The sequence below is a fragment of the Vicugna pacos genome, chromosome 17 (assembly GCF_048564905.1).
Source record: "Vicugna pacos chromosome 17, VicPac4, whole genome shotgun sequence".
Classification (NCBI taxonomy): Eukaryota; Metazoa; Chordata; class Mammalia; order Artiodactyla; family Camelidae; genus Vicugna; species Vicugna pacos.
The window spans coordinates 42,220,176-42,233,292 of NC_133003.1; the positions used below are offsets into that span (position 1 = coordinate 42,220,176).

General features: G+C 35.7%; 1 protein-coding gene and 1 non-coding gene across 16 annotated transcripts in view; one reads left to right on the forward strand and one right to left on the reverse strand.

The window, feature by feature from the left end:
* The window catches only part of CHL1 (cell adhesion molecule L1 like), a 560,006-nt gene that overhangs the window by 449,346 nt on the left and 97,543 nt on the right, over positions 1-13,117 (forward strand). The window lies entirely within an intron of this gene.
* On the reverse strand, positions 1,052-1,158 carry LOC116284058 (U6 spliceosomal RNA). The gene has a single exon (XR_004193844.1). It is a non-coding gene; the product is annotated as a U6 spliceosomal RNA (small nuclear RNA).

A 13,117-nucleotide genomic window follows, 5' to 3' on the forward strand; every position in this document is an offset into this window, starting at 1 on the left:
ACTATTATTGTTGAATTGAGTATTGCTTCCTTCATTTCTGTCTGTTTTTGATCTTGTGTATTTGGGGGCCGTGTTTTCAGGTATGTTTATGTTTATAATTGTTATATCTTCTGAAGGATTGACTTGTTATTATAAAATGTCCCTGTTTGTCTCTAGTAACCATGTTTTTCTTAAATTCTGTTTTGTCTAATGGTAGTATAGCCACCCAAGATCTGTTTTGGTTACTTTTTTCAAGGTACATATTTTTCCTTCCTTTTACTTTCAGTCTATAAACATCTTTGAATATGAAGATTACACTTCTGGACAGCATAAAGTTGGATCTTTTTCTTTAAACTCTAATGCCAGTCTCTGCTTTTTAATTAGAGTGCTCAATCTATTTACATTTAATATAATTACCGTTACAGTAGAATTGGTATCTAACATTTTGCTATTTTTTCCTGTATGTCTATACTTTTTGTTTTTCTTTTCCTCCCTTACTGCCTTCTTTTATTTTAAATAAAAATTTGCTAGTGTATCATTTTACTTTCCTTGCTGTTTCTTTTTCTGTATTTTAACTATTACCTTGTTTGTAGTTGCCCTGAGATTACAATTATCATCTTACCTAGAACAATCTATCAGATTAATACTAACTTAATAATAGTTGACAGAACCTTTGTCCCAATATATTCCTGTTACCTCCTCTCTCCTTTGTGCTGTTATTGTCATACAAATCACATCTTTATACCATGTAAGTTCATCAGTACAGTTTTTATAATTATTGCTTTATGACATTATCTTTTAATCAGGAGAAAGAAAGAGTTATAAAAATACATATATAATGTCTTTTATATTTTCCTTTTCTGATGCTCTTTATTTCCTTGTGTAACTTCAAATTAATGTCATGTCCTTTCATTTCAGCTTGAAGGACTCACATTAACATTTCTTGTAGGGCACATCTGCTGGCAACACTTCTTTCAGTTTTTGTTGAGTTTCTCCTTAATTTTGAAGAATTGTTTTGATGGACATAAAGTTTGGGGTTTATCATCGGCACTTTGAGTATGTCAGCCCACTGAAATATGTAGAAGACTTCATAAATTTGCATGTCATCCTTACAGAGGAGCCATAATAATCTTCTCTGTATAATTTCCATTTTAGTATATGTGCTGCCAAAGTGTTCACTATGGATCCCTCCGTGCTGTGTAGACATGAGGAAGACTTGGAGGAAGCTACCTCTGCTCCCTGTCTTTATATAAATCTGCCTTTGCTACTTCTAACCTAATCTATGGGTCATGCGATCTAAAATTAGCAACTCCAAGGAAACACTTTTTATTTTCTGTCCAGGGATCTAAGTATAACCCCCACTATTTGGGTATTTGTTTTCTAAAACCCTCTGCTCAAACTCTTTAGATTCTGAATTTCTACCTCATCATATACAGTGTTATTCCATCTATATAGTTAATATATTTCTCACTTGACACAGTTTGATTCTCATTTATGAGAACGAGACACATGCCTTTGAAGAAGACACTATTATATTTACTTCACGAGACACTTAACTAAAAATCAGTGATCATGTCTCACTTAGACACAGCCAATCTGTTCACAAGTATCATTAGCATTTAATGCCAGAATGACCATGTAGTCTCTCCTCCAATTCATGTGTACCTTTTTATGCAATCCAATATTTTACTGTTAAAAAGAACAAGCTCTGTGGAGATACAGTAAGATGATAGCAAGAAGATAAATGTATTGCAATTAGCAATTATGTATGGTTTGTTTTAGTCTTACATGGAGTGTTGTGACTGCTATTGTTTATGTGTGCATGTATCTCTCTGGGAAGTACCCATTTATCTATCCATATATTCTTCTATCCACCCATCTAACAAGTCAACCATGTATCAGTCAATCTATCTGTAATCCATCTATAACATGTGTTTTTCTTCAGAGGTATTCAATTTGATATTAGCATATGATAGTTGTCTAATAAATATGTACTGAGTTAAATTCTTAAGAGGAATGGAGAATAATATAAAATGTTGGCATTATTAAAATTTGGGGCTGGGTAATTCCTTTTTGTAGAGGTGTATCCTGTGCAATGTTGGATGCTTAGTGTCAGCGTCCCTGGCCTCTCAACAGATACCAGTATTACCCTCTTAGTTGTGATAACTAAAAACAAGTCCCCATAATGTGAAATATCCTGTGTAGGAAAAAATCCTCCCTCTCCCCTCTCAGTTGAGAACCAATGGTAGTAAAAGCATTCTGTCTTCTTTTATCTTAATATACGTGTTCCTAAAAATCAATGTTTAACAATGACTAATGATGGGGTGTTCATTGGATGGATGAATGTGTTTCCGTATTTCTTTCCCAGATACGCATTCTCTTACTCATTGATTCATCCACTCCTGTATCATTCAACAAGCATCTTTTGCATACCTCTTATGCACCAAATACCTGGCTAGGCAGTGGGGATGCGGAGGTCAAATATAAATCCCTGTCCTTATGGAGCCTCCTGGCTTTCATTAGAACCATAAAAAAAAATAAACAATGAACAAGTAACTAAAGATGTCCCCGGTAAGTGTTCTGTCGATAATAAAGTGGGAAATCGTGAGGGGATGACAGGTTTCATCAGATTAGTGGACTAAGAAGGATGCTCTGAGGTGACATTTAATGTGAGACCTGAGTAGTATGAGGACCACAAAACAACAATGTGAATGAACTATTCATGCTGGCTTATCTATATAAAGTTTGTGTTAGGCGTGTAAGGAGATGATCATTGGCTGGCATATTTACTCATCTATACATGTGAACAACACGGGAATGTTTGTATGGAAATTACTGGGAACTGAACCAAATTAATTGAAAAGTCTGGCTGATTTTTAAATGAGGATGTATAGTCCTAACCATGAAAAGGTATCCACTCTTGTGACAATGCCATGGAAACTAGGCCATTAAAAAGCATGCATGAGATATGCAGACCTTAAAACATCTTCTGTGACAAAAGCTAGAAATTATTCAGAGAACATGACAAACGTGATTTCTACCTTCATGACATTATATATCGCTGGGGGAATGGGAGTGATCAGAGAAATCTGCTAAAAGAAAACCCTGGCCTTATACATTTAAAAGAAAGCAGAGAAACAATGTTTATCTTGAGAACAGCATCTCTCTTTAACCTCATTAAACCCAAAACATTAATCAGAATTAAAATTAACATTATTGTTGTATAGATTTGAATTGAGCTGAGATATCCATTTTAAGGTAAGCATAACTGTGAATAAACTGGCTCATCCATTAGGTATTTATGTATAGTTATGGTAATAGAAAAATATGAACTTCTGAGTATGCTGATTGATTTATAATTGCATTGGTGTCGATAATGAAATTAAGTTTAAAATATTGGAGAACTTATTTTGTCATTCTTTGACCAAACACGATACTATAGTCTGATTTTTATGCTCATATTTCCTGTATAAGTGGGAACCCTAGATAAACCATTTGGCATATGCTTGCCTTTTACAAGCTGGTTTATCTATTGGAAGTAAAAGGCTGTTTGAAGCAGGATTGAAATATTAGAATAATGACTTCATTATGAGTTCTTCAACTTTTATGCTAAATGCTGGATCAAGTCAAAACGGGAGCTGCCAGACAAGCATCGTGATGAAATGTGGAATTCTATAAAAGAGAAATATAAACTATAAGTAAGGTAATTCTTATTTGAGGAAGATATGATTGCAGCTGGATGACGGGCATTTCGGTGAAGTCTGATGAAATCTCTGTTTCCTCTACAGATATCATTGGCTTGTAAAACGAATGTCACAAGAGAAGACAAAGTATATTTTTATCCTGCAATTAAGTAATTGAGTACAAAATTCAGGGTAGTCAGTGGGAATGTGATTGGATGAATAAAGGGAGCCAGAGAAGATAATCATTTCAGTTCTTTCCTTAATTCTGCTTTCTAGCATGGTATTAACAACCACAATCTGACAGGTCCAAGTGTGCTCTGGAGTCCCAGCCCGACTCCTCCACAGCTGTGTAATCACAGAATAATTATTTAGACTCTATCTCAGTTTACTCAATTGCAAAATGGAGATAATAACATTTCTTGTCTTTTTGAGTTGTAAGGATTTAATGACATACTATACATAGCATGCATCTAACATAGCCACGATTTGGTAAGTAACAGCTTTGTTATTAGCAATTTATTTCCTCCAGAAATAATTTAACAAAAATAGCAACAACAGAAAGCCAGGATTTTGTTTTTTTGTTTTTTGTTTTGGATTTGTGGTCACTGTTAATTACAAACCTATGGGACACTGCCTTGGTGCTTGAGATAGGGAGGCAAAACCGTTGCAGTGAGAGGGAGCTGTGTTTTTGGACTTGGAATGACTTATTTCATTTTCCCCATTATGTTTCTCTTGGGCAGTTTCTTTCTCCTTACACTTTCAGAATCGAGCATAATTATAATAATGAGCAACAAATGAACAAAATTCACAATGAGCATAACTCATAAAATTCATTACCCCCATTTTCAGAATTCTGGTTGCAAGTTAGATAACCCAAGGAGGACATCTCTCAAGCACCCTAAAATGTCCACGCCCACCCTGTTCTCAGTTACATCACCCAGTTTGTCTCTTGCATGGCGCTTACCATGACCATTAATTGTTTCCTTTGTATTTCTCTTTGCAATCATGAGAATGTATATTCCCATAGGGCAGTGATGCAGTCTGTCTTGATCACCCTGTCCCTGGAAGCTAGCTCCATGCGCAGCAAACATCGGTACTCTGTGTATCAGATGTTGAAGATCTTTTCTTTTCCTTCAAACTGTAATTGCCACGTGGTAGACTTATATCTTGAATTGTTTCCTCACTTTCTCTTATGTTAATTTGTTCTGAGACACTGAAGACATGTGGCTTTGTAGTTATTTGTTGCAATACTACTGCACTTTGGGGAAGATGAGGGAAACTTCTCTTGGTAATCTTAGAATCTATCCTAAAACTTTTTCTGCAGAGATTATAAATGCTAGTTTTTGATAAAACTGATCCTTTAGGTTATATTTAAAGTACATGGAACTAAACCAGATTTAACAAGAAACTTTAATTTACTGATAGCATCCTATTTATCATGATGTGCCTTCGAGTGCCAGATAAACTGAAACCGTCTTTTTTTTTTTTCTGTTTCTACTTAGGTATATTCCTTATAGGTATCTTTTAGCAAGCTAGCTTTACTTTACTTCGATTCTGATGGAATCATCTTGTCCTAAGCCAATATACTTAATACATTTAGTGTATTTTCCACCAGAAATTTTGTCACTACTTTAAGATTTAACCTTCATTTCCATTAAAGGATGTTGGTTCATCTAGTATCTTCTTTCCCTGACTCACATCATCGTATTAAATATTTTCAAATTTTAGGTGCCAGACACAGACCCGGTTTATGCACACACGTACAGAATTGATATACAAGCATACACAATTTACATACACCCATATTCAGTTTACAGTATAGCCATAAGGTAATTAGCAACTGGTTACTGTTTGCTGCTAATGAGGTCAAGGTCACAGACTTAATGTTCTTCTGAGTCTATTTTTTGGCGCTGTTCCATTGCCACAGATTTTACCCTGACCCCCATGCTGCTGTTTCACAAAGCTGTTTGTCGCTAGAGGGGGCCGCATAGAAGGATTGAGTGGTTCCCTGCCAACCCCACACCTCTACTGGTCAAGGCTCTCAGCATTTGCCCGACAAATGGCACGTGTGTGTGTGTCTGGAGGGGGATGTCTTCCGTCTTTGCATGCTCTGTATGGCAGGCTTTGTTCATGAGGGTGGACCTTAAGGTTTTCTTAAATCAACATGATCATGAACACCATCTTTACACAGAAATACAGATTATTAAAAATAGCTTGGGACAAGCTTAACTGTGAAACTGAGAAGTATTTTAGATTACTTATGTTTCCCTATTCCATTGTTTTGAATACCTTTCATCACTATCCCTTCCATTGAAAAGTGTATCAGATGACACTGAAGTGCAACCTAAGGGAAAATGTGTGAACTGGGCCTAGAATTCAAGCAAAACAAAACAAACATACATACTTATAGGCATCATTTATTTTGCTTTAATTTCTTGGTCTTCTTAAGTCATTTTTTCAGGGTTGTGGAACAAAGTTTCTATAATACTTAGGAGATGAAAAGGCGCTTGTTGCAAGTTCATTGCTTTTTACCTTAAAGACTTGAAAACTTGATATCATACTTAATTTTGTGAATGTAATTGTGGATAATTGGTTACTTAATCCTTGGCGGTTTGGGTTTTATCTTCTATTGTGGATTAAGATAAGTGGTTTTATCCTGTAACTAATGTGAAAATATGAGCGATTTTATAAAATCTAACTGAAAACAATAATAATCATAGCTGATTCTCATTATTTATGGTAGTTATATTCTATAGAATTGCCACAAATGCTGATGGAATACTGAACCATTGTCCCTGGGAGAAACACATCATTAGGTTTCTTAGAGCCTCTGATCACAGCATTTCCATGAATCCCATCTATACATAACCTTGTTGTATGTATGTTCTTGTTTAAAGACACCTTACTTGGTTTACATGGTTTAACCATTTGTGTTGAACTCGGGGCCAACAGCACTGTAACTCATTCCTGAATGACACTTATCTAATACACGTGTTTTCCCTGCAAAGCTTGTCACAGCCTTCTTGCACTTAGGAACACTAGACAGCACTTGAGCACTATAATTTTAGTTAGCAAGTCATTTTATATAGTGAAATCACCAACAAAAAGCATAAAAATGAGTAAACCTAAATAGACCACGAAAAGGACACTTACAGTGTGAGAACTGCAACAAGAAAGCAGAGAATCACCTTGTTCAAGGCAGCTGGAAACACATGTTAGATGATTCAGTATTTTTAATATTCTATACATGTTTGTGAATGACTGCAAAAGTACTGTATTGATTTGGGGGCTACAGATAAATTTTAGTAACTAAGTTAATATGCAGATATAGACTCTGAGAATAATGAGGGCCACCTGCATATGCTTTTTAGGTTAGAAAGGAGAAAATAGTTCCCTTTAGTCACTGAATTAGCCAATGAAAGACTTTGGTTTAATATTTCCTTCCATCTCTCGGTTCCTTATTTGCTTAATTGAGTGACAAATTCTAATTAGTCATCCCTGACCAGTATAATTTAGGAAGGAGCCATGTCTTCATCACTCTCCTTCCAACTCCTGGCCCTATTCCTGAGTATAGTAGGCATTCAATTAATGCTTAAAGGATTGCATGAACCCCTTCCCTCATTTGTAAGGGGAACTTTGCGGAATCAGTGTGAACATCAAATGCCAGTAACGTGAGCAGAGCTGTAACCACAGGCAAAAATATTGCCTATGGTGGCAACTTTAATTATTTTTAATAACACAGTAATCAGTATCTTGATTAATTTATAAGTGATGTTATACAGTTTAACACATTAATACAGGACTTTCTGCTATAAAACAAGGATCATCTGTTAAATACATATGTTTAAATATAATAATAAACTAATGGGTCCCTTAATGCAAGGATAAAAGGAAAGATTGGTTAATAAAAGAGACACTATCTGGCAGTTAACAAAGGGGAAAGATTTTTTAATCTGTTATCCCCTGAAAACATAAATGTAAACTTGTAACAGTATTGGACACAGTAGCTGAATTCTCATTCCTTATTTTCATGAACATATTCTACCTGCATCTTTTCATTTTTTTGTTCACTTGCAAAACACATTGAATAAACTATGAAATTTTCTTCATGTTGATTTTTTGGTTTTTTTAGTAGTTTTTATCTTTTTGTTTGTTCAATTTCATGTTTTTAATTCTTTTTTTTTTTGTAATGAAGATACTAGGGATTTAACCGAGGACCTCATGCATGCTAAGCATGTGCTCTACCATTGAGCTATGTCCCTCCTCACTTGGTTTTATTTTTTATTCTTTGTTCCTCAGAGGGAATTAAATATTCCGGTGGTGGAAAGAAGCCCTGTCACTCTGGCTATCCAGTTGGCTTTCTTAGAACAGTGTTTAAGGCCACTGATACACACTTACAAGATAAGTAATTGGTTTACTGAAGCAATCAAGTAAGAAATTTTTTTGAACGGTATTCTTTTCAATTAAGGATGAACAATTATTCTTGAAAGAAGAGATTTTTAAAGGATCCCTTTTTCTTCTTTTTTCAATATTGGCTGATCCATATTTGCAATGGCTGCCTTGGAAGTGTTTGGCCTATGCCTCCTATGCTTTTTCAAGATGATTGTCAGCAAGAGTAATGAGCCTTGGACCAGTCCAGTAGCTTTGCTAACATAGGATTGCAGAAGGATTTTTAACATCCTGCTGACTGTGCTGGTCCTGCAGAGCCTCACAGCAGGAAAATTTGTCTCTTGCAGCTCAGCTTATGAAACCTTTACATGTTTGGAAATACTCCTTCTGAGGCAGGATTTATACTTACTTTTGAATCCAAGTTCTTATTGTGATACCAGTATTAAACAGGAGACAGAAAAGCTGACAATGATTCAGCTTGCATTTCTCATCAGTGTTCAAACTGTTATTTGCATGTCATTCTTTATTGCATTTTCTGCTTTGTACAAGCTCTGGAAACGATAAAGGTGTTTCATACAAATTCACAATCCAGAAATGCTGACTCTAGATTAAGTCTTGTAAACATATCTAAGTGACAGACGTACCATTTTCATTAAAGATGCTTTAAGTCGGGCCTGTAAAAGCTTATGTTATTACTGCAAACAGCTAAAATGCTTGAATGAACCCTAATCTTTGAGGCACTGAGGGGCTTATCTGTGTTATGTGCACATGTTTAATCACAAAGTTTTGCTTGCCTCTACCGTGTCCTTATTTTACTTATGGAAATAGTCATCTTTTAAAGTCATTCATTCAGTACATTGTTTTAAAATAACTATTTTCTAAATATAAAACGTTTATATTAGAAACACTGTTTACAGTACCACAGTGGAAATTAATATAGCCTACATAATTAGTTTGATTCACTATGCCCCAGGAGATAAAACTTGTTGGGGGGGAAATGATATTCTTACCTTAATAAAGTACCAGTGCATTATAATGATTTTTTATCAACATTACTTATGAGCTTATGATAAGACCCAATAAATGTGTATTGATTGGTTGTTTGGATGTAAAATATATAGATACAGCAAAGTACTTTAGGTTAGTTTATAAACTCAATATTGTCTTTCCTCTAAATAATGAATTGTTGATGCATTAATAAAGTTTAGAAATGCTGATAGAAAACATAAAAGAAAGCAGTTTCCTTGCTTAGCTGAAAAATAAATAGATTGGCTATCTGAACTAGCTGGATCTTTCCCCCTGCTTTTTTTCTGAAAAAAAAAAAAAGAAGCAAAGGTAAAACAAACAAAAGACAATAAATATGGAAAACTTCCTGAGAAATCAGAGGTCAGGCAAGATGAGTTCTAATGTTTGGTGAGAGACTGCTAATCCCCTTCATCTTTCACCTCTGTGCTCCTGTCAGATTCCAAATGATGACTCCAGGCCCCCTTGACCTGAAGATTTCATTCATGTATGGTGTTCCACCGTGCTTCCTAACATTGGTATGGGGGAAGGGCTGGGCAAGGTTTTTAACATTAAACGTTAGAATCAAGGAGGTTATTTTTGAGTCCACTGACTTAACTAGACGATGACATTTATCTTAACTCACATTACTCATATAACTCATAATGTAATATTATTTTAACTCCATGTGCTTAGAAAAGCAAAATAGGATTACACTTTGACCATTAGTCTAAAAGCAATGACCAAAACCAAATTATACCAAGATTCATCACGATGTATTTGGCTTCTAGGAGAAACCCTTCCGTTTTCTTTCTCTTTTCCTCCCCCAAGTTCACTGTTGTTACTGGATTTGAAAGGTAGTCATTTACTAAGTCCTTAAAAATAATTCTTTTTTTTTTAAATTCAATGTATTGAAACTAAAAACAAAACCCCCGGTTTATCCATTCGTCCATGCTCTCCTTACCTGTGAGCTGTGAGCTGCTTCTTGCTGTTGCTCTTGCTGTTTTAAGATTCCACCCATAATAGAGATCATATGGTATTTGTTCTTCTCTGTCTGAATTATTCACTTAGCATTATGCTTTCGAGGTCTATCCATGTTGTCACAAAAGGAAAGATTTCCTTCTTTTTATGGCTGGATAATACTCCATTGGTTCGTTATCCATTTCTCCATTGATGGACACTTAGATTGTTTCCATATTGTGGCTGTTGTAAATAATGCTGCAGTGAATATGGGGTGCATATTTTCTTTTTTTTTTGTGATATGAATTTAATATATTAGTGTCAGTACGCCAAATAGGAACTAATAATTAAATCAACTTAATAAGTTTGATTTACCATATCCCAGAATAGAACACATCTTGACCTTTAGAAGTGAAGTTGACCATAACTAAACTTTTGAACTACTCACCCTGAAAACACATAACAATATATGCCTAATTGGCATGGAGTTAATGTCATTAACTTATTCTTTTTTTATTGAGTTTATGTAATGCTTACTGTGTGCCAGATACTATAATGCTGTTCTAAGATATTTTAGATTACTTATTATAATTGTACTTATTTAAATGATCATTTATAGATAGATGACGCTTTGGCTGTTTTTTCCCCTCCTTCCTTTTTTCCTTTTTCTTGAAATGAAAAAAACCAAATTGAACTGAGTCAATTGTAAAGATCTAACTGGCTTCAGTGAATGACTCATGAATCATGTAGCATCCCATCCAGCGAGCAGAGTGGAGCTCTGCGGAGCCACAGAAAGGGAAACGTTTTAAAGGCAAGACAAGGAATCATGAACAAAAACGATTACCTGAGGCTTAGGTAACATACTGATAGGGGACGGATGGGGTCTCTGTGGCAGGTTTTCTCATCTTCCTTTGGGGGATGGAAAGGTCCCTGTGACCGGTTACCTCATTGATACTCACCAGAAAATTCCTGACCGACCGGTTAAGGACTACATTTCTAGGGGAGGTCAGAGCTGCAGTTTGGTTAGATATTAAGCTCCCCCCGGTTTGGAAGCATGGCCTAGCAAAAGTGACTCCATTTGGAGCCTTTTCTCCCCCCACCTTTTAACACTTTCTTTTTTGAGTGTTGTAGCTGGAGCTGTAATTATGATTCCACCAATGCATTTCTGTTTGTAAGGGACACACTTCCTTCCAATCCCCACCCCAAAAGTTTAGCGATCCCAAGGGCTTAGAGTAAGAGCTGGATTTCACATTTCTTGAGCAGGTCTATTATAGTGATAAGGAGCTAAAGGTCCATGCAGAATTACCTTCTTTACATAAGTGGGTACCATATCAAGAAGGCTAGGGAAGAAGTCAAAGAGCACACATTATTTAATTGCCAGAATTTCTAGTGCCCCAAAGCCACAGAAGGCACAGCTGCTTAAACACAACTTGCCCTTTAACTAATGGACAAAAGTGTTGAATGGGACTTACATGTGTAAGACTTAAAAAAAATTAATATCACCACCAATGACAAAGAGCATATTAAAAAGTACCATGAAGTCATGATAAGAAAGAGGTCGTGGATGTAAAATTATCAAATGTTTTGTTTTTTGAAAGTGTGGGGGAGGAAAAATAATTTTCCCTCCACCCTGCTAGGTTCTTGGCTGAGACCCTCCTGTCATAGAAGAGATGAAAGGAGAAAAACAAACAGGCGTTTAATAACGTGTATCTCCTGTATCTGAGAGAGAGATCCGGGAAAACTGAGTAACTGTCTGAAATGTCTCAAGTCATAACCTTAAAAACGTTTTTCAGCAAAGACAAAAGAAAGATATTGGGGACTAGGAGAGGAGGCCAGTTATGGGATTTGGTCAGGAAAAGGCAAGTGAACAGGACAAGGGTAAGGCTGTTATGCCTATTTAAGTCATTGCCTTCTCCATCAATAAGAGTTTCTAGAGATTTAGAGTCAACCTTCTCTCCCCGGTACAGAAAGGGAGACACCCTTGCAACTGGAGATTTCCCTCATAAATGTAAGTATCTCTTACAAAAGAGTGACTTCTACTCAGTTTTCAGAGCTTCTCCTGTGTCTGCTGTTTCTTAAAAATAATCAGCCTAAAATAATCCTTATGCCAAAGAGGCATATTTTTGTGGCTGGCAAGTTCTCCCCATCAAAAGTAACTCTTTTTCTTCTGTTCTGAATTATTCAACTCTACCAGGGTCCCTAAATAAAAACATAAAGTGAAATGTCAGCCCTATTCTAAAACAATGAAATATCAGTGCTTTCCCTCTGGATATGTAATTTGATTTGGAAGTGTTATAATGCCAATTAAACACAATTTGCTCAGCAAATGGAAAGGGCCAATAAAGCCAAGTGGTGACTGTGGCTTTTCTTTTGTGCTTCCTTTTCTCTTAACTGTTTGCTACTTACCAATGTCAGACTGCTTATCTAGTGAAGAGGTATCCTCTGCTCCACTGGTCCAGGCTTATGTTTTAAGCAGTGACTATAAGGAGATTTGTACAATCATCTGCTAACTCCAATTCTCTCTCATTTGGTTGGAGTTTGAGCATAACATGCCTCCTACCCAGGGGGATGGAGAAATCAGAATTGCATCACAACACTCTACAAAGAAAAACTCCTGTGATTTCCATCCAGCTCTCCATCATTTATGTCTTTGATGTGGTGAGGAGGTTAGACCTCTTCTTAGTGAATGCTGTGATTTATTTGTCATATTCTTTGGAATGTATTTCTTGGGTCTTTTGATATCTCAGCTGAAATTTGTTTTAGCATCCAGTTATGTACTTAATTACTTAATTGGTAAATACTTACTTGATTTTTACCCAAACTGGAAACTCCACCTGACCTATCACTGAGTTATGACCTATACTCCAGTATGTAGATATTTTATCTTTTGTAGATATATTGCAAGGGATGAAAATTGAACTCACATTATTATAAAATATGGAATTTATTATTTCACATATGAAAACTATGTGAAAATATGGGTGAGTTTGATGTTACAGATTCTGGTCCAAGGACTTAAATGTTTTCACTTGTCTCTTATGTCTGTCTCTGCTTCTCTTTTTGTATGTTCCTTTTTCCATTGACTTTTCCATGAATTTAGAACC